The sequence below is a fragment of the Chiloscyllium plagiosum genome, chromosome 38 (genome assembly GCF_004010195.1).
Source record: "Chiloscyllium plagiosum isolate BGI_BamShark_2017 chromosome 38, ASM401019v2, whole genome shotgun sequence".
NCBI lineage: Eukaryota > Metazoa > Chordata > Chondrichthyes > Orectolobiformes > Hemiscylliidae > Chiloscyllium > Chiloscyllium plagiosum.
Genome location: NC_057747.1, coordinates 3,372,820 through 3,395,627, shown reverse-complemented (window position 1 = coordinate 3,395,627; position 22,808 = coordinate 3,372,820).

The window sequence follows — 22,808 nt, the reverse complement described above, 5'->3', positions numbered from 1 at the left end:
AGCTTGTCCAACCCCTCCCTTTCACTCAGACCTTTTGAGTCTTGGCAACATCTTTGTAAATTTCTTCTGCATTCTTTCCAATTTAATAACAATATTCCTATAGTAAGGTGACTAAAACTGAACACAATACTCCAAGTGCAGCCTCATCAACATCCTGTATAATTGCAACATAACTTCCCAACTTCTATACTCAATGCTCTGACTGCTGAAGGCCAGTGTGCCAAAAGCCTTCTTCACTGCCCTGTCTACTTGGGACTCCATTTTCAGAGAACTGTGCACCTGAACTCCAAGGACCCTCTGTTCCACTACACTCCCTAAGGCCCTACCATTCACCATGAGACTCCGACCTTGATTTGAGTTTTCAAAATGTAAGACTTCACACTTATCTATATTAAACTACATTTGCCATTTCTCGGTCCACTTCCTCAGCTGATCAAGATCCTGCTGCAATTTCTGATCATCTTCCTCACTGTCCATGATACCGCCTATTTTATCAGCAAACTTACTAATCATGCCTTGTACATTCTCATCCAAATCATTGATACAGGTAACAGTAATTGGCCCAGCACCGACCCCTGAGGCACTCCACTAGTCACAGGACTCTAGTCTAACAAGCACCCTTCCACTATTACTCTCTACTACCTACCATCAAGCCAATTGTGTATCGAATTTGCCAGTTCCTCCTGGATTCAATGCAATCTAACCATTCAGAGCAGCCTACCATGTGGAACCTTATCAAAGACCTTACTGAAATCCATATAAACTACGTCTACCCTCCTGTCTTCATCAACTTTCCTTCACTTTATCAATTAACTCTAACAAATTTGTGAGGCATGATCTCCCACACACAAAGCCATGCTGATTATTCCTAATCAAACCCTGTCTTTCCAAATGCATGAATGTCTTATCTCTCAGAATTTTCTCAAGTAACTTACCTACCACACAGATGTTAGGCTTACTAGTCCATAGTTCCCAGATTTTTCTTTGCAGCCCTTCTTGAGTAAGAGCACAACATTTGCTACCCTCCAGTCTTCCGGGACTTCACCCATCGCTAACAATGATGCACAATTATCAGCCAGAGCTCCCACAATCCTAGCTTCTTACAGGGTTCTTGAATATATCTGGTCAGGATCAGATGTGAATGTGCATCGTTGCAACAGCTGAGAACGCATGTAGAAGTCTTGTTCTGCACCAAGCGCAATGTTCAAATATTGAAGCCATAATTCATGTCGTTGTTACCTTGCTGATACCAATGTTTTCTGGGCTGACCTTCTCATCTTCTTGGTTAATAACATAAACGCTAAGAGGTTTCATGTACAGAGTACATGAGCATAGAGGTGAAGCAGAAGTTTACAAGACACTAGTTAGACCACAGTTGGAGTATTTTGTACAGTGTTGGGCACCACATTTTAGTAAGGATGTGCAAATATTCAGGTTTCTGAGAGTAAACTTTCAGGAAACGTTTATGAAAATGGCTCCAGGGCTGGGGAGCTGTCGGTGTGGTGGAAATGTCAGAAATCCAAACTAATGTTACAGGTTTGAACATCACCTGATAGATACTTCACAAATTTAAATTCAATAAAAGTTGAAAGCTGGTCCAGTGGTGACCACATAACAACAGTCAATTGTTGTTAGAATCCTATCCGGTTCAGTAATGTCCTTTAGGGTAACAAATCTGCCATCCTTATTCGGTCTGGCCTACATGTGACTCCAGAGCCACAACAATGTGGTTAACTCTTAACAGTCTTCTGGACAATTAGGATGGGGGTAAAAAATGCTGTCATAACCAGTAATACCAGACATCATGAAAGAATAAGAAAATACTTTAGTTATGATGATAGATTGGTGAAAATGAGACTGTTTCCTTTGCAGAGGAAAAGGCTAACAGGAGATTTGGCTGAAGTTTTAAATATCATGATGACTCTGGATGGAGTAGATCGGGTGAAACTATTCCTTTTCACAAAATGATTGAAAATGAGAGGGAGCAGATATAGGATAATTTGCCAATTAAGTAAATGCAATGTGATTTTTCATTTTCACACAGTAAGTATTTAAAGTCTGAATGCCCTGCCTGGATGTGAGGTGGAGGTTAGCATGATGGAAATATTCAAGAGGACTTTAGAAGATTATTTAAGTAGAAACAAGATTCATGGTTATGGGGATGGTAGAATGGCACTAAATCATGAGGCCTATTCAGAGAGCTGGTCAAGGCACAATGGGCCAAAAAGCCTCCTTCTTCACTGTAACAATTCAGTGAACAAAGAATAATGCAGCACAGGTGCAGGCCCTTCGGCCCTCCAAGCCTGCACCAACACATTTTGCCCTTCCTTACTAAAACTATCTTCACTTACAGGATCCATATCTCGCTGTTCCCTTTCTCCAGGTGCTTCTTGAATGTTGCCATTGTATCTGCTTCTGACCCCTCCTCTGGCAGTGTGTTCCAGGCATTCACCATCCTCTGTGTGAAAACCTTGCCTTGCACATCTCTTTTAAACATCGCCCCCACACTTTGAACCTGTGCTGTCGAGTAATTGCCCCCTTCTCCCTGGGATAAAGTCTCATGCTTTCCACTCTATCCATGCCATTCACAATCTTATAAACTTCTATCAGGTCGCCCCGCAACTTCCTGCATTCTGGTGAAAACAAGCCCAGTTTTCGCAACCTTTCTTCATAGCTAAAATCCCCCATATCAGGCAACAGCCTGGCAAACCTTTTCTGTACCCTCTCCAAAGCATCCACATCCTTCTGGAAGTGTAGTGACCAGAGCTGTAAGCAATATTTGAAGTGTGGCCTAACTAAAATTCTATAAAGCTGCAGCACAAGTTTCCTATGATTATACTCAATACCCCTTCCAATGAAGGAAAATATGCCACAAGCCATGTTTGTTACCTTATCTAACTGTGCTGTCACCTTCAGTGATCTATGGACCTGCACACCCAGCTCCCTCTGCATGTCAATACTCCTAAGCGTTCTGCCATTCACTGTATAGCTTCCACCTCTACTTGACCTTTCTAAATGCATCACCTCACATTGGTCTGGATTAAATTCCATCCGCCATTTTTCTGCCTTTGCCTCCAACTGATCTATATCCTCTTGTATCCTCTGACAATCCTCCTCACTATTCACAACTCCAGCAATCCTTGTATCATCCACAAATTTACTAATTAGACCAGCCACCTTTCCTCCAAATCATTGACGTAGACCACAATATAAGGTGATCGTCCTCTTTCGTCAGCTTAGCTCATCTGAATGTCTTAGTTTATGCCCTAACTAATGCCCAGTCCCTTTCACCCATCGTCCATCTGATGGCTGATCTATTGTCCAGCAATGCTTGGACTTTAAAATCGTCAGCCTCTCCACAATCTCACACTATCCTAGATTAGTGACTGCCCTTTGACATCACTGTGTTCTTCCAATTCTGCCCTCCTGTGGAGGCAATGGATAAAGGCAGGGTATAAATTGGCATAAGGAATGAGTGACCATAGGCAGTGGATCAGTGGCATAGCTTGGCATGATGAGGACCTTCTGAACTTTTCTTTCAGAACGTTTCCTTATCCAGACTACAGTGCATGACTTTTCTGAGGGACCATGGGCCATGAATTATTTGAAAGCTGTTCTGACTCCATGAAAGTTACAGGAAGCTAAGAGGAACCTATCCTTACAACAGAGCTGACTGTGTTGGTAGTACTGGTTGTGAGTTTATGACCCAACAAAATACACTACTGAAACTCAGGAACTTTGGGAATGGAGTCATGAATCTTGGAATTGGATCATTGTCACCATTTTCCCAGACATTATTTGATTTTCATCAATCTGCCTTGGTGCACAGCTTTCAAATATCTCAATCCTAAGCTCTGAAAACCCCCCTGAACCTCTGTTTTTCAATCTCTCTCTCCTGCTTAATTCCAAAGAAGTGTCATATTGGACTTGAAGCTTTAACTGTCGCTGTCCTACTGGCTTTCTCCAGCATTAGATTAGATTACTTACAGTGTGGAAAAGGCCTTTCGGCCCAACAAGTCCACACCGACCTGCTGAAGCGCAACCCACCCATACCCCTTCACCTAACACTACGGGCAATTTAGCATGGCCAATTCACCTGACCTACACATCTTTGGACTGTGGGAGGAAACCGAAGCAAACTTATGCAGACACGGGGAGAATGTGCAAACTCCACACAGTCAGTCGCCTGAGGCGGGAATTGAACCCGGGTCTCTGGCGCTGTGAAGCAGTAGTGCTAACCATTGTGCCACCATGCCACCATGCGCATGTCTGTTTTCACTCTTTAAAATCTACGCCTTTGGCCACATAGAGTTTAGCCATCACTCTAATATCTCTTTAAGCATCTCAGTCCCGGACTTCCTCAACTTAAATCCTGTGAAGCCACCTTGTGAAATTGTTATTACATTAAAGGGGCTTTATAAATATCTGAGTTCTCCTCCCGAGGTCCCCAGTATCACACATCAACCAATTTGATTCACATCATGTGAAGTATTGGATACTGCTAAGTCTGTAGGTCCTGACAACATTTCAGCCATAACACTGAAGGTTTGGGCTCCAGAAATATTCGTACCTCTCAGCATGTGGTCCCTTACACTAACAATTTCCAGACTATGAGGAAAATTGCCCAGATATGTACTATCTACAAAAACCAAAACAAATCAAACCCAAACCATTCTATTCTTGATCATCAACAAAATTAAGGAAAGGGTTGTCGACTATTTTATCAAGTGATACTTGCAAATGAATAACTTGCTCACTGATGTTCTGTTTGGGATCCACTATTACAGCCTTTTTCCAAACACAAAAAGAAGTGAAATCCAGAGTTGAGGTGAAAGTGACTACCCTTGACATCAAGGCAGTATCCGACCAAGTGTAGCATCAAGGAGCCCTAGGAAAGCTGGAGACTATGGGAATCATTTGGTAGGACCTGATCCTTTATGTCCCACTGATGATGATGGTGAACTGTCATTTCTGTCAATGTACATGCTGACTGCTCACATTGCTTAAGGACCTGTCCTGTTTCTGATATTTTGCACGATTTAATTGGAAACATTGGATCCAGCCACAATAGGGGATGACGGTGCAACGAAGGTCTCAGAGAAATGCAGGCGGAATCCAATGTGGTGAAAAGCCCAGGGTCATCAATAACCTCCAGTGGCTGACAAACAGCTTCCTCAGCTCATGTTCCCCTCTGGATACGGAGGAGGTATCAGAGTTGCAGAGTCTTCATGTCATATCCTTCAGATAAGCAAAATATATTGCTGTTGTAGAATGTGATATTCCACGACTCTGTCATAGCTCTGTGCCTTCTGCTGGAGTGGAACTTGTGAACTGAAGGAATGTGTGGCCATTCTTTCTCAGTGACCATCAGGGCCACAGCTCCACTAGATTTTTATGCAACTGGCTGTGACCAGGAATCTACTGGAAATCTCTCAGTCTGTTACCAATGCAATTTGTGACAGATCACAACTTTTCAAGCCACTGACAAGATCAGTGCTGCAGTTCAGGCAGTGGTCTTTGCCAACACAGGTGTAGGCTATAGACTGTACAGACATTGTGTTGAGAACACTGTGGCATATGTGGCTAACACCAGCGACAGAAAAGTGTTTCAGTTCATAACATATCCAACATCTGCGATCATCACTACCACATCTTTAACGTTTGTGACCTCAACACTGATAGTATATTATGCCTAAATCCTTGAGAACACTCAGGTTCCTAGTTCATTTTAAAGGTTGAATGTCTTACAAGGATGGTTATTGGGAGACAACAGCTACCCTCTTCAACCATCGCTAATGAGTTTTGTGTCACGAGCCCTTGATTGAGTCACAGAGTAAATACAGTGTAGCCCATTCTATCATGATGGAGCAGAAAGAGATCTCTTGCAGTTGAGGTTCCAGTGTTTGGGTTGATTTTGCAGTACAACTCAGGCAGAGCATGCAACCAGAAGAAGCAATGTGATGGACACTGAAGAGCTGAGACAGTGACAGCTGTCTTGTCAGGAGGAAGATGAGGACATTGAGCAGGAGGAACCTTCACTCTCAGCATGATAGGGTACTGCAGTGATGGCGGATCAAGCCAGATAGCACTTATGGCATTCACTTCCAATAGATATGCATTGGGTGAAGTGATCATTCATTGACAGTTTAATGTTGGTCAAAGATAAACAGCCCCTGTTCCCAGAAACAAATACAGCTTTATCACGTTTGATTTTTCGTTGCTCTTCCTGTTGTTCAATTGGCTTTCCAATGTATGATACACACAGATTGAACAATGACGAATTTTATGTTACACCTAATATCAGGGAAAGAGTAGCACTCCCTCAGACAGGGTTTGAACGAGGCATGATCTAAAGAGGCAATACATTTCTGAATCTGGGATTCTACTTCCAGTATAGTGTCACTGTGCCACCGATGTGCTCATAAAAGCTGTTTGTTTTCATTTCCCTTCCATTAAGTGCATTGTGACAGATTATACAGCAATTGACCTGGTACACAGCTGGCCTTTAAATATGGCATCGGTGTTGGCAGAAATCCTGGAAGGTACGCCAATGGTAAGTATCTCTGCTGTTGGCAAGTAATTGATAGTACAAGCACAGCATCATAGAGGTCTGATGTAACATGGAGAATGCCAGAGGATTGTCACAGATTCCTCCTTTGAGCTCACAGAGGGAAACCCAAATGGATGCTTAGCCAAGTATTGGTAAAATTCAGCATTCTTTCCTCAAATTGATGACCTTTAGTCAACAGTCTTAAATATAAGATAGTCATTAAAACATCCAAAACAAGAATTCAGGAAAACCTATTCACATAAAGAGAAGTGAGGACATGTAAATTGCCATCATCGGGAGTCATTGAGGCAAATAGTGCAAATATTCCTGAGGGTAAACTAGATAACCGTATTGTAGAAAGAAGAATACAAATTTGTACTGTCAGATTGAGACAAAGGAAGGTTGTTGGAGGCCTGTGTGGGGCATGAACCCCAGTGCTTACTTGTCTGGGGTCTGGTCTCTGTTCTCTACATTCTGTGGAATTAATGCTCAAGAGAAGCAGCTCTTTACTAAATGCGGTCCTCATTCCTCACCCACATAAAGTTATAGCAGTCCCAATGTTTACACACATGAACAGGGAAATCCTGATCAGTTATGTAAGCCTCACTGCAGCCCAGCTTCTTTTCTATCTTTGACACATTCCTTCTACGTATTCAATGGATTTGAATAATCCACAGCAAGACAAACCAAAAAAAAGGCGAGATCATTTATTTCAGTGACAAAGTTTAAGTTTCGATCACTGGTCTATAGGAAGTTCACTGTCCCTAGCCAGGGCAGTAAGGTGGAGAAAAGACTGCTCCCAATGTCCTCAACCCCTACTCTGGGTGAAGATGTGGAAGCAAGACCTAAAGTTGCTGCTCCTGAATCTCATTTGCCATCAAAACATTCAATGCATCTTCCAGTAAATGACCATTGAGAGTCGAAAGGTGTGACACTGGAAAAGCACAGCAGGTCAGGCAACATCCAAGGAGCAGGAGAGTCGATGTTTCGGGCATACGCCCTTCATCAGGAATGTGGCATCAGACATTCCTGACGAAGGGCTTGCACCTGAAACTTCAACTCTCCTGCTCCTCGGATGCTGCCTGATCTACTGTGCTTTTCCAATGTCACACTTTTTGTTTCTGACTCTCCAGCATCGCAGTCCTCGCTTTCTGTCATGCACCATGGAGAGCAAGGGCAAAACGTTGGCTATCACAAATGCCATTGTAAATTAGGCACAGAAAGAATATGACAGCAACCCAGTATGAAGATCCCTCTCAACTTATCCTCACCCATCACTGTGATGTCTACTTTCTACGGAAGGCCTGATGTCAATAATCTCGAGGTTAAGGCTGACTGAATTCAGTATGGAGTGTTGGATTTTGAATTGCTACACTAGCTTATTGACTCCAAGGTTAATATGCTGCCTCGTGTTTCTCTGCCCTGTTATCCATCCACGTGCACCCCAATGTCTTTTACTTAGTAGCTTACTTTTCTTACCATTCTATCCTAACTTGTATTGCCTCATTTCCACACTGTTAGACTGTTCAACCACAGGCCCACCACAGGCAGCGTTCACTCAGCAAGACTTTAAGGGTTTGCGAATTGGCTTGGATTTGAAACCCAATACTGCCCGTTTAGTTCCGACAATTATTTCAATTTCTGAATCACGATCCCCTCCCCCCGCCAAAGTACCATGCCAAAGTTTGTGAAGAAATAGCTTTCTGCACAGAGATCACAACACAGAGCGAGACTGCTTCCTGTTGCTACTTGAAGACAAGGGGGTGTCAAAAATGCAGCGGTGGAGGGCAGATCTCAAAGAGCGGAAGGGGTTTGCCCCAGTTTAAATAATGCCCAGATACCGATCCGAAACACTGAGAGGTGCTGCTCTGTTGAGCCTCCTGTGTGCATGTACTCGGGAATGAAGTAAAAGGCTGCCTCAGAGCCCCCTCCCCCTCACACTGTCAGGCCAAACACATGATGAATTGCCCTGTCAATGCAATTCATTCAGGGACCAATTAATTCTGCAGAAATGAACTGGAGCCATCAGTTGGTGAAAAACTCACTGCAAAGAAAGGGAAGCTCTGTAGCGCTGGAAGTTAGTCTGACAGAAATTGGTCATTTAATGCTTTAGCGCACTGGAGACAGCCCTGTCATACACAATGCCATGGCAGGACTCCCCTGGTACTTTATTTATTAATTATCCTGAGCAGCCAGGGCATTTAACTGTCTCACTCCAGACCCGTCAAGTTGACTTCTTGTCATTTTTTTTCACAAACAGATCCTTAAGCTACTTGGAGGTTAATGGAATGAAACCCTCAGCTTTCCAAAAATGTAAAATATTTTTTTTGAAAGAAGTGCACAAATATCATTTTCCTCGTACAGCTTTTTTTTTCATTGTCAGCTGGTGTTCCTGCGAGTGATCATTTTGGGTTAAAGCTCCAGTATTAAAGAGATCCTTCAACACGGTCCCCTGACGACGTAGATCTTAAAGGCAACTTGTAACTGAGGTAAGCGGGCCAATAGGTTGGGTCCTTGTTCTGAGGCTGAATTAACTGATCATACCTGACATGCCAGTGGGCATTAGGCCTCAGCGTCTCTGGGTCAGAAAGGGGAAAGAGTTCATGTTCTTGAACAGTGTCTAGTGGCCTTGCTTATGGAAACTTGGTGAGGATAGAGCCCTCTTGATAATCAAATACAACTTATCCATCCAACCCCTCCAGGTTTCATTATCGAATCCCTACAGTCTGGAAACAGAAAATTTAGTCCAACGAGTCCACACTGACCCTCCGAAGAGTAACCCACCCAGATCAATTCCCCTATTACTCTACATGTAACCCTGACTAATGCACCTAACTTATACATCTGAACAGAATGGGCAATTTAGCATGGCCAATTCACCTAACCTGCACATCTTTGGAATATAGGAGGAAATCGGAGCATCCGGAGGAAACCCACACAGACAGAGAGAACATGCAAACTCCATTCAAGGCTAGAATTGAACCCGGGTCCCTGGCACTGTGAGACAGCAGTGCTAACCATTGAGCTGCCGTGACACCCATGACTCCCTTATTCCCAGGGTGAGTCCATAGTTGACTGTACAGACTTATGCAGCTTCCACAGGCTCTGTTACACTTGGGGCAGAAGGTGGTCATGAGAAGGAGTAGGGTGTTGATGTTTTCACCTAGATTCTACTTTTTCCCGATTACAAGTGCCGAAGTGCTCACTGCCTTCCCGGATGCCCCTCCTCCACTTTGGATGACCTTGGGCCAGTGATTCCCAGGTTTCTGTGGGAATGCTGCACTTCATCAGTGAAGCCTTGAGGCTTGATTTAAACTGCATATCACACACAACCTACGCTCAGCTGTCAATAACAGTCATTTGCCAAAGGTACCAAAGAGTGACAGGTACCCATGTACTCTTAATTTTAGACTGGCGACTTCAGGAGAGGAACATGGGAGAAAATAGATAAATAAATGATTTAATTCAATCTGATCTCTCTCCTTTTCAGTCAGCCCCTCAATGGCCTCTGCTATTCTCTTTGATTTTTCATTTCTTTACTTTAAATTTCATTCTAATTAATTGACTGTGATAATAGCACAATACTGCAGAAGGAAATCACAAATAAACACTGGGAAGAGTCAGCAGGTCTGGCACCTGTGGAGTGAGGAACAGAGTTAATGTACAGAAATGTGACTGTTTTTCAGAACTGCTTCAGAATGACTTTGCTGCTCTATCATCCAACAGTGACATTTCCTCAAATTAAGATTGGCCTTAATGAGACTCCTTGCTGACCAATATTAATACTGCACTTATCACTCTAACCTTCAATCCTTCTCCAAAGGCTCTGATGCACATGGCGAGCACCACTGTCATCAAGTTACAAAGAGCCATCGAAACTATCTTTAAAAGTGACCTGACATAATTTCAACATAACAGAATCTTCACATAAACATTGCTGACTCCGGGCTTTGCTTGCCACTAGTTCCTTGGCCACAAGGGTGTCTTTTCTGGTGGTGGAATATTACTAAAGTTATTTGCCCTTGATATTTTACATCTACACACACACAACATGGGTGCTGGGGAATATAAGCACCACGACTGTATGGCAGTAGTGCAGGGGGCAAAAAAACCTTCATATCCATCAGCATTGAAACAAGTCACCTTGCCCATGAAAAAACTGTTTCTTCACTTCAATGTACAATTCTCCTCACCAAATGGCTCCCCTAATGTTTAATATTCCACTTCTTTTTCAATCATCGAATTCCACTTCCAAAATAAATTAGACGGTCTCCTTACGGTTCAATGGTGCTCTTGATGTCAAAGAGGTATCTCAGAGGATGTTAGTGCAAAGTGGAAAAGGGACAAAAACACAGAGAAGAGTATTGAGGTATTTTCTGAAAACAGAAATTGGGGTGAAAACAACTCTAATCAATGACTAGACTAATAAGGTCATCATTAATACTTTGAATGCGGCAGATAAAGCCTCATTTAAAACATGCTTTTTGTTACAGTTTTGCATCTGAAGCCATCAGTACATAGTTTCATGTTCTCTGACCACTTTGTGGTGCCTTAATCAGTGGACAACCTTACAGGTGCAAGTCATTGAGAGTCAGCAGGCTCCTTGACCAATGGGGAAATAGTGTAATGCTGGATTCATTGAACCACAGATGAATTTTCAACAGCAAGACAATTGGTTGCATTTTCCCCTCTTGTGACATGGGCTCACTGGGGAGAATTACTGCCTATAGATCTGACGGAGTGCTGCAATGCCATCGGTGCTATCTTTTGGATAACTGTTCTCTGTGATTAAACAATAATGAAAAAATTTGCTTCCATGTTCCCAATACTAACTACACTTCAAAAGTACTTCATTGGCTATGTAACGGTTTGGGACAGCTGAGGCTGTGAAAGACACTGCATATTTGCAAATCTTTGTTCATTAGAAGGAATTATTGAATAATTCAAATTCTGAAGTGGTTACATTGGCAAAGGCAATCACTTTCTAACGGGTATAATTGTCCACTGAGGAAATGAAGAGAAAATATTTCTCCTGATGGCAGTAGTCCCAAGCTAGGAACCATAAATATAAGGCATTTACCAGGAATGAACACAGAGATGTGTTTATGTGAAGACTATACAGGCGGTTAAAGGAATCTGGATTGATTTCTACAGGAGAAAAGAATGGAAGGGTATGGGAATAAGTTTAGATGAAATGGGTACGAGGAAACTTGCATGGACAATAATGACTAGTGTGGACCAGTTGGATCAAACAACCTGCTGGAAATTCTACCCAATATGTAATTTCACAGAAACTTCAATGACAATGAGACAAAAGCATGCTCCTGAAAAATTGCATCGCAACAGTCGTCTTTGAGTTGGGGTAAGCATCTCTGGTATCATGCTATTACTTGGGAAGCTTGACCCATTTGATCCTGACATTGAAGACTGGGCCCAGTATGTGAAAAGAATGAGTTATTTTTTTCTGGGCAAATGACATTGGAGCACATGAAAAGCAATTTCCCTGACAGCTTGTGGACCCAAAGTTTTTTTTCAGTTATTAGGAACCTAACCTTCCCTGAAACACCAGATACTCGAATTTTTCAAGAGTTAATGGATTTAGTTAAAGAATATGACCACCTCAAGTCTCCTCTAATTCTAGGATACGATTGGTTTTACTGGACAATTTGAGAACTCGGGGACTCCGTATTGGGATTTTTAACTAGGGTATGATAACTGGCAGAGGCATGTGACTTCAGTTTAACCCTTAATGCGATGCTGAGAGAATGTTTAGTACGTGAGACTAATGATACAAAACTGCCTACTAGCTGAAGTCCAACTGGACTTCAAACAGGCACTACAACTGGCTTTGTCATTAGAAAATACAGCAAGTGAAGCATATAATTTGCATGGTATTCTAACGGAAATGGACACCCTCGCCAGTCTGACTAAGCTTGAGGAACACCACTTCAGTGAATGCAATTAATAGCCTTACTCAGGACATATCCTGAACAGAAGGACTTTAGAACAGTCCACAGCAAAACCCTGAAACAAAGCTAAACATCACCCAAATGGTTAACATTTTCTTCAGGATCTGAGCCAGTAAGCCATTCTAGTTGCTGCCAGTATTCAGACTTGAGACAGCAAAAGAGTCCCACTGGACCTAAACTGAGTAAGATAACTCACTGGCCAATATCCAGGAGAGTGCACACCCTAGAAAATACACCTACATCTGGTTTAGAACAGTTAAATTCCTTAGCAACATCCAAATCAGAACAAATCAAAATAAACGTCTGGTTAAGTGGTCACATGGTTCTATTGGAAGTTGATGCTGGCATGGCCATTTCAGTAATCGTTAAGGAATATTATAACCCCAAGCCTCCTGTGATTCAGGGATATGATTGGTTTTACTTGGCAATTTGAGAACCAGGGGAATCCTTATCGGGATTTTTAACTAGGTTAAGATGAATGGCAGAGATGTGTGACTTTGGTTGAACCCTTAATGAGATGCTGAGAGACTATTTGGTGCGTGGATTAATGATGCAATAATGAATCGTTCTTAAGATTTACTCTGGAGTCCAACCCTTAAATTTGCATAAAACCTGAGTGAGACTGAGAACCTATATTGGGAAACCTTTCCAGAGTAAGGGTAAAACTTTGGTTTCTGTCTCTAATGAGAAGCAGTTGGTTCAGTTCCCACTAACTGTACTAAAAGGCTCAGGCTTGTTGGGGTGAAATTGGTTGAGAAAGATTCACCTGGATTGGCTCAACATTTTTCGATTAGAAAATGACTGCCTGAGTGAAGTCCTAATTAAATTTGTGAAAGTTTCTCAGGAAGGTCTCAGGACTATTGAAGGAGACAAGGCAACCTTGCGTGTTGACCAGGAAGCAATTCCACCATTTTGCAACACCCACCCAGCGCCATTTGCCTTACGGGCAAAAGTAGAGGCAGAAATCAGGAGGCTGGAAAGCAAAGGAATGATCAAACACGTCCAGTTTGCAGAACACCGATGTGAAGCTCAATGGGTCAGTTCCCCTTTGTGGGGATTTAAACAAACAGTAAACTGCTTTTTGCAGCTCACATGGAGGATTTATACACAAGGCTGGCAGTGGGGCTGTTCTTCATGAAGATGGATATGAGCCATGTGTACTTGCAATTGCCGTAAGATGAGGATTCCCAGACGTGTGCTACAATTAGTCCCCACAAGAGTTTGCACGATATACGAGATTACCATTTGGGGTACCAAAAGCCTGTGCAATTTTTCAGTGGATGATGGAGAACATTTTACAAGGTCTACCCTAGGTCCCCATTCATCTACATGACAGGAAGACCAATGGGAGCACTTACAGAACTTGGATACAGTCCTTAGATATTTCTCCCTGGTGGGCATATGCCTTAGAAAGGAAAAATGTATGTTCCAGGCACCACAAGTGACCTACTTGGGCTACAGAGTTAACAAGAGTGGGTTACAATGGTTACATGTATGAGAAGATAAAGTGAGGGCGATCAAAGGTGCTCTGGGTCCCACATCTGTACCGGAGCTTAGGTCTCTCAGTGAACTGGTGAATTATTATGGAAATTCATATATAACCTGGTTGCCATCCTGGAACCTATGCATCAAGTCTTAGAAAAGGATCAGCCTTGGAAATGGTTGTGTACCGAAGCCATAGCTTTCAGGAAAGTGAAGAAACAGCTATCATCCTTTCAGGTGTTGGCACACTATGATCCCAAGTGAGATCTGATATTGAGACGCAATGTTTCCCTATTGTAGTATTAGCTCATAGGTGGCCAATGGAGAGGAATGCCCAATAGCATATGCACCAAGTTAAATCTGATCTTCCCAGTCCTGGGGTGGGGTGAAACATTATCAAGCATGCCAATGATAGAGACAGGAGGCTAAGAGACAAAGACAGATTACTTCAGGGGATGAAGCTTGATGTGGGAGAAATGAGAATGGCCTTGTATGGGTAAGAGGTATTGTTGACACAAGATAAACAATGATGTATAAAGTTTGGGTAGGTGCGATTGTCCTGAACAAGCACGTGGACCATATGAAAACTGAAACATTGCAAATGGTGCGGGAACAAAACGTGTCTCATTCCTCAACTACATTTTTGACTGCTCCGGAATCCATCCACTCTCCATCTCCATCAAACGTTGAAGAAAATTTGGAATCTGAGATGGATACAGCGACTGTCACTGCCTTCAGTGCTTTTGCCACCTGGTGAAGAGAATGACTTTCTTCCAAGATGCTCTGGGAGCAAGAGATGAGCTACTGTGTGTTACACGCTGCCCATATCAGAGGCAGATTTGAAGGAACCTGACCTGATGTTGAAACGCCCCATGACGAGCTTCAAAAACAAATAACCAGCCAATGTCCCTGGACTGAAAGGGGGAGGGATGTAGTGATTGTAAAAGGGTCAGGCAGGTGGACCTCCTAGAATATGAGTTTCCTGATTGGGGTTGTTAATCTGGTCCAATCAGGGAGCCCTGGCTGACAGATAAGAACAAGAGTGTCAGAGATTCTGCTCACTCTGAGAGCTGGCTCTGAGGAAGCTGTATGTAAATGAAGGGTGAGTTGATGATGGGATATGAGTCTCTGTGGAGTTATTTCACAGGTGGGACCACCAACCAAGAGATACAGCAGCAGCCATGGAAGCACCAAGGAGGCAAACTCAGCACTCCAAAGGCAAACCTTTATTCAGAAGCTGGTAAGAAGTGTTGTGGAAGAGTGTGGGCTGGGAAATGAGAGAAAAGACAGCCACTCAGAAAATACAGGCACAGTTGTTAAGGTGTCCTTATAAGAAGTGACTAAAAGCTCCAGAAGATAAATTTAGAGAAAAATGAGAAAAGCTAACAATTTCATGAAAAGAAATGGTATAAAAACTGGAAAGGGAGAGCATGAGAAGATACAGCTGCAAGGAACAGTGAAAGGGCCAGAATATAAATTTAGACTGGGCTATAGAATCAGGAAGGCCTCACAATTTAATTAAACTAAAACTGAAGAAATTTTAAAAATCTAGTGAAAGATTCTGATTGCAGGAGAAAAGTCAGGACAATCTGAAAATATAGAAGGACTCAGTGATTAAGCTAAAATTTTGGTGATGAGATTATAAAATCCAAAAGCAAAGAACTTCATTTTAAAAAATTATGTAAAGGGAAGTGTTTCAGACAGTGTAAAGAAGGAAAACATTTATTTTATTTGGGAAGAAGTGGGAAGTCTGCATGCTGGCTACAGAAGTGGGTGGCCATGATTTTCAAAACAAAAATGGTGGCAAAAACCTTGATGATGTCATGAGTTCCCAGGATGCAATAATGATATAGTTCTACAAAGAAACAGATTAAAAAAAAACTTAAAAGCAATAAATCACAGCAGAACAGGGCAACTGTGTGTGGAGTTTGCACATTCTCCCCGTGTCTGCGTGGCTTTCCTCCAGGTGCTCCGGTTTCCTCCCACAGTCCAAAGATGTGCAGGTTAGGTGAATTAGTCATGTTAAATTGCTCGTAGTGTTAGGTGGAAGGGTAAATGTAGGGGTATGGGTCTGGGTGGGTTGCTGTTTGGAGGGTCGGTGTGGACTTGTTGGGCCGAAGGGCCTGTTTCCACACTGTAAGTAATGTAATCTAAACAGCGAGTAATACAATGTTTCATTGAAGCATTTAGTACAGTATTACAGAAATACATAGTTAAAAGGTCTGTGAGATAAAGGAAATACAATAATATTACTGTGGCACAAACTCTAATAAGACCTATGATCTTAGATTACAAGCAATACTGAAATGACAGATTTAAAATAACTTTACAGCAATAACTTTAAACAATACATTGAGAAATGGAAAGAGATATTTCCTAGCAGATTCAGGATCATAGATTGACCTTATAAAAGACAAGATCAGACTTCAAGGCGGTGACAATTCTGAAGATACAGCAATGCCTCAAAATTAAATATTAAAACAAATGCTGAGCAAACGAAAGCACTGTTAAATTCAATGGGTCAGACTGCAGGTGGTATTATTAACAGACGTATGATTAAAGAGTATCCTACAAGCTTTTGGCAATTACTTCACTGTAAGAACAAATAAGGTTCTTAAATGAGCACCATTTAACCAAAGAGTTCAGTTGTTAGGACAACCTGTAATCAATTTAATCAGATTAGTGGATATTCTTAATACGCAGTTTTAAAATCAGAATTCATAACTGATAGAATTGTTGTTGGCATTCTTGATGCAACTTTGTCGATCAGTACAGTCCAAAGAAGATTAACTTTTGAGAAAGCTAAACAAATGATGCTGAAAGCAGAAACCGGAAACACTCACAGATAAATTCTGAGAAGAGAAAATCAACATTATCTCAAGGTAGCAACAGAATTTATTCCAATTATGGGGTATGAACACTTGAGAAAGGCATGTGGCAAGCCTATGCAAAGAACAAATACAACTGTTAGTTCTAAAGGCAATGTCAGTGTTGTGGAGCAACAAGAGCTCACTGGCAGAGAAAATTCCAGCCATCCCTCAGGTATGTTGCATTTGAAAAATTAAGTTACTCTCAGAAGATGTGCAGAATTAAGGCAGTTTCAAAACTGCAGAAGTACGGGTGGCCACACACATAAAGAGGTCTACAAAGTTACAACACCCACTTCCATTAGAAAAGATCCCTACATTTGGTGAACTATGTCTATTGATAGAAATATTTGAAACATTCCTCAAGGAACTAAATATTCCAGATGAGGGTTAAATGATCAGTTTTAATGGTCATTTATATTAAATTAAGTCTGATATTAAGCCACAGTCTCTACCCAAATAGACTTATTACTATGGCTGAAGAAGTAAATGCTGTCCAAAATCAACCAATGTCACATTTGAGCACGCACGTCCAACTGCATTGGAAGAATCGGAGGAGATGATTGATCTCCAAGGGAATGCCTGTTCCAGAGGAAACCATCTGTCCAAACTGGTCCAGGGACAAACCGTTATTGACCCACCAAGTAAGAGGAAGCCAGCCGAAGATTTCATTGGGTTTTCCAGACTCATGGTGAAACTCAAACAGATGAAACAATCCAGAGACTTTACAAATTGTGGTCAAAGAGAACTGTTTATTAACATTAATTGAGAGGGAGTCACAGACTCCACAGGATTGGCAGAAATGTTCAATTCTCTGCTTCCAAAACTGAACAGTTGATGTCTGTGATGGGGATAGTACCGTGTGAACAGGAATCTGCCAGAGAGTTTGAAAAAGTTTATTTCACCAGTCAGACAATCTCAGGGATTGAAGCCATTCAGTGTGAGCAAGCTAAGCTACAAATGAAGAAATACAGGCCAGACAGACAGAGCATGGTCAGATCTAATCACCCATGACACTGTAAAACAGAGACAACCTCTTCCAATTAAAAAAGTGTTGGACTGATTCAGAAATCAGGAATATTACATGGAAGAATACATTTATTTCAACAGTGCAGCTGATCTCCAGTTATGACACTATCTCGAGGATAGTGCCCCAGGGAAGTGTCTGAGGACTAACTACCTTTAACTGCTTCATCAATAGCTTTGCTTCTATCAAATGATCAGAAGTGGGAATGTGCAATCATCAGCAAACGATGGTCAACAGAATTCGCAACTCCTCAGATACTGAAGCAATCCATCTCCAAAGATCTAGACAATATGCAGTCTTGGACTGACAAGTGACCAGTAAATGTTAGACCACACAAGTTAGACCATCTCCAGCATTAAAGAATCAAACTATCAGCCCATGACATTCATTGGTGTTCCTATCACTGAATTCCCCACTATCAACTTCTTAGGGATTAACACTGATGAGAAACTGAACTGCACTCTCTATATCTATATATGAACAGATCAGAGACTCAGAATCTTGCAGCAAGCAACTCATCTTCTGACTCCCAAAGCCTAGCCCCCAGTTAGAAGGCACAAGTCAAGTATGATAGAATAATCTTCACTTGCCTGGACAGGAGCAGCTCCAATAACACTCAAGACACTTGATGCCATCCAGGACAAAGCAACCAGGATGATCCATAAATATTCATTCCTTTCACCACCAATGATCAGTAACAATAACGATGTGTCCTTGAAATACTTAATAGCACCAGCATCAAAGCCATGATCATGCAAAACCAATTCTGCTGTGCTGGCCATTTGGTTAGAATGCTTGACTTCTCACTGCCAATGCAAATCATAGATTTCTTACAGTGTGAAAAGAGGCCATTTGGCCCATCACACCTGCACCGACCCTCCAAGACAATCCCACCCAGACCCAGCCCACCATTCTAATCTGTAACCCTGTCTTTATGGTGACCAATCCATTTACTCTGCTTATCTTTGGACGGTGGGAGGAAAGCCAAAGGAAACCCACACGAACATGGGGAGAATGTGCAAACTCCACACAGACAGTCCCACAACAGTGGAATTGAACCCAGATCCCTGACAGCAATGCTAGCCACCCAAACCTTCTTCACTCAGGTGGAGGAAGGCCCTCAAATGAGAGGAAGACAAAGGAAGAGTTTCAAAGACTCCCTGAAGGCTTCCCTTATGAAATGCAACATAGATGTCAACATATGGAAGACCCTCCATTAGGAACAAACCAATTTGGAGGAAGCTCCCGTAGGCAGGGATACAATTCTTCGAAATCACCCATCGGCAAGGGAAAGTGCAGAGAAGGAATAGGAGAAAGGAATGCCAATGATCTCAAAGACCGGGACCAATTCCATCTCCTGGAAACACCAGTCACGTGTGTTGTCTGAAATGCAGCTCTAGGATCAGGCTTACTAGTCACGCAAGGACCCCTAAACCCGTAACCAGTGATCTGAACATTCCTAGGTGGACAATTATACTTGCATGAGGACATGCAGGTCCTGGGCCTCCTCCACCGCCACTCCCTCACCACCCGACACCTGGAGGAAGAACGCCTCATCTTCCTCCTTGGAACACTTCAACCCCAGGGCATCAATGTGGACTACACCAGTTTCCTCATTTCCCCTCACCCCACCTTACCCCAGTTCCAGCCTTTCAGCTCAGCACTGTCCCCATGACCTGTCCTACGTGTCAATCTCCCTTCCCACCTATCCAGTCCATCCTCCCCTCTGACCTATTACCTCCATCCCCACCCCCATTCAGCTATTGTACTCTTTGCTATCTTCCCCCACCCTCCTCTCTGACCTATCACCTCCATCCCCACCCGCATTCACCTATTGTACTCTTTGCTACCTTTTCCCCAGCCCCACCCCCTCCATTTATCTCTCCACCCTGGAGGTTTCCTGCCTCTATTCCTGATGAAGGGCTTTTGCCCGAAACGTCAATTTTCCTGCTCCTCGGATGCTGCCTGACCTGCTGTGCTTTTCCAGTACCACTCTGATGTAAACTCTGGTTTCCAGCATCTGCAGTCCTCACTTTTGCGTAATTATACTTGTTAACATGTTTTTACTAACAACAGCAAAATTCATCAAGGCTCCTTAGTTAGGACCTTTCGAACCTGTGACCACATCGCCGGGAAGGACAAGGGCAGCAGGTACATGGGAACCCCACAATGTGCAAGTTCCCCTCCAAGCCACTCACTGTCCTGACTTGGAAATACATCACCTTTCCTTCTGTGTCACTGAGTCAAAATCCTGGAATTCTCTCCCTAAAGGTGGATGGACTGCAGCTGTTCAAAAAGACAGCTCCCCATCATGGGTGGCATGGTTGGCACGCTGCCTCACAGCGCCAGAGACCTGGGTTCAATTCCCGTCTCGGGCAACTGTCTGTGTGGAGCTTGCACATTCTCCCCGTGTCTGCGTGGGTTTCCTCCGGGTGCTCCGGTTTCCTCCCACAGTGCAAAAATGTGCAGGTCAGGTGAATTGGCCATGCTAAATTGCCCGTAGTGTTAGGTGAAGGGGTAAATGTAGAGGAATGGGTCTGGGTGGGTTGCTGTTTGGACCTGTTGGGCCAAAAGGGCCTGTTTCCACACTGTAAGTAATCTAATCTAATCACCTTCTCAAGGGAACTAGGGATTGTCAATAAATGCTGACCCAGCCAGGATTGCCAACATCCCATGAGTGAATTTTAAAAAAAGATTAAAACAAAACATTCAGGAGATTGAAGTTCATCTAGATAACGTAATGGACCAACAAAAGTATCATCATAGAACAATGTTCTCTGCAAAGGACATCCAAGACATACAAAATCCTCCAGTGGACAAATGGCCCATAGATTAGAATTAACAGTCCTCTATTGGGGGACCCCTCATTGCTTCAAATCCAAAGAAAGCATGTTCTGAGACAAGTGGGAAATGTTAAGACCCCCTGCATTTATAAAGTCTGAGACTCAGAGACAGATGGGATAACAGTAAATGTAATGAATTTTTATTCTTGATCGTTTAATGAGTGAACTACAAGGAAAAAATAGCTTGGGGCTGACGTTGTACAAAGTAAAGATTCTAACATGGTTAATGCTCATCTTATATTAGCTCCATCCATTCTATGTCACACGGTCTGGGTATGAAGGCAAGACGTTCTACTCCAACTTTTGGAGTGAGCAGATGTATCTGAACCAATGCCCTAAGGTCCTCATTAGTATACCTAACCAAACATACTGAAACTCACTCCTATCACTTAATAAACTTTCTTGTTATCTTAGAACTGTGTCATTTCTATAGAAACTTTATAGTGGTGTATCTCCATCATTAGAGATGTTAGAGACAAAGCAATATTAAAGGGTGATCAGCAGCAATAACTATCTTTGATATCCCCTATCCTACACAGGTGGCAAATGTCACAAGGTGCCAGGATTGGTCATCTGGGAAAATACCATGCATTTGTTCAGTCATTAGAACGTAATTAAAAATGGAATCTGTGCACAATTTGGCATTGTGACTTTGAAAATCAACCAGGATGAGGGTTTATTGGAGATTTTAAAAGAAGGATGTTCTTGTTTTATTGAAAAGTTGTAGGGCAGCACAGTGGCTCAGTGGTTAGCACTGCTGCTTCACAGTGCTAGGGACTGGGGTTTGATTCCAGCCTCGGGTGACTGTCTTTGTGGAGTTTGCATGTTCTCCTCGTGTCTGTCCAAAGATGTGCAGGTTAGGTGCATTGGCTATGCTAAGTTGCCGTAGTATCCAGTGATATGCAGGCTAGGCAGATTAGCAACGGTAAATGCAAGGTTACAGAATTAAGGAGGAGAGGTGGTCAGGGTGGGATGCTCTTTGGAGGCTCTGTACAGATTCAAAGGGCTGAATGGCCTGTTTCCACACTGTAGGGATTCTCTGACTTGGATGAGGAGGTTGAGGGGTGGGTTCGTAAATTTGCAGATGACACAAAGGTTGGAGGTGTCGTCGATATTATCGAGGGCTACTGCAGGCTGCAGCTCGACTTAGACAGGATGCAGAGCTGGGCTGAGAAATGGCAGATGGAGTTCAACTTGAATAAATGCGAAGTGATGCATTTTGGAAGGTCGAACTCAAATGCTGAATTTTGGATGACAGACAGGATCCTTGGCAGTGTGGAGGAACAGAGGGACCTGGGTGTGCAAGTACACAGTTGCCTCAAAATTGCCACCCAAGTGGATAGGGTTGTTAAGAAAGCATATGGTGTTTTGCCTTTCATTAACAGGGGAATCGAGTTTAAGAGTCGCGAGGTTTTGCTACAGCTCTACAAGTTCCTGGTGAGACCAACTCTACTGCATCCAGTTCAGGTTACCCTACTATAGGAAAGATACGGAGGCTTTGGAGAGGGTGCAAAGAAGGTTTACCAGGATGCTGCCTGGACTAGAGGGTTTGCCTTATGAAGAAAGGTTGAATGAGCTCAGACTTTTCCCTCTGGAGAGAGGGAGGAAGAGAGGAGACCTGATCGAGGTATACAAGATAATGAGTGGAATAGATAGATTCAATAGCCAGAGACATTTCCCCAGGGAAGGATTGATTGGTGCGAGAAGTCATAGTTTGAAGATATTAAGAGGAAGGTATAAAGGAGATGTCAGAGGTAGGTTCTTTACACAGAGAGTTGTGAATGCATGGAATGCGTTGCCAGCGGTGGTGGTGGAAACAGAGTCATTAGGGACATTTAAGCAACTGCTGGACATGCACATGGATAGCAGTGAATTGAGGGGTGCATAGGTTAAGTTATTATATTTTATATTAGGATCAAACCACGGCACAACATCATGGACCAAAGGGCCTGTTCTGTGCTGTACTTCTCTATGTTCTATGTTCTTTGTAAAGTTATTTAGGAACAGGAGCAGACCATACAGGCCCTTGAACCTGTTCTGCTGTTCTGTAGGTTCATGGCTGATTTGATT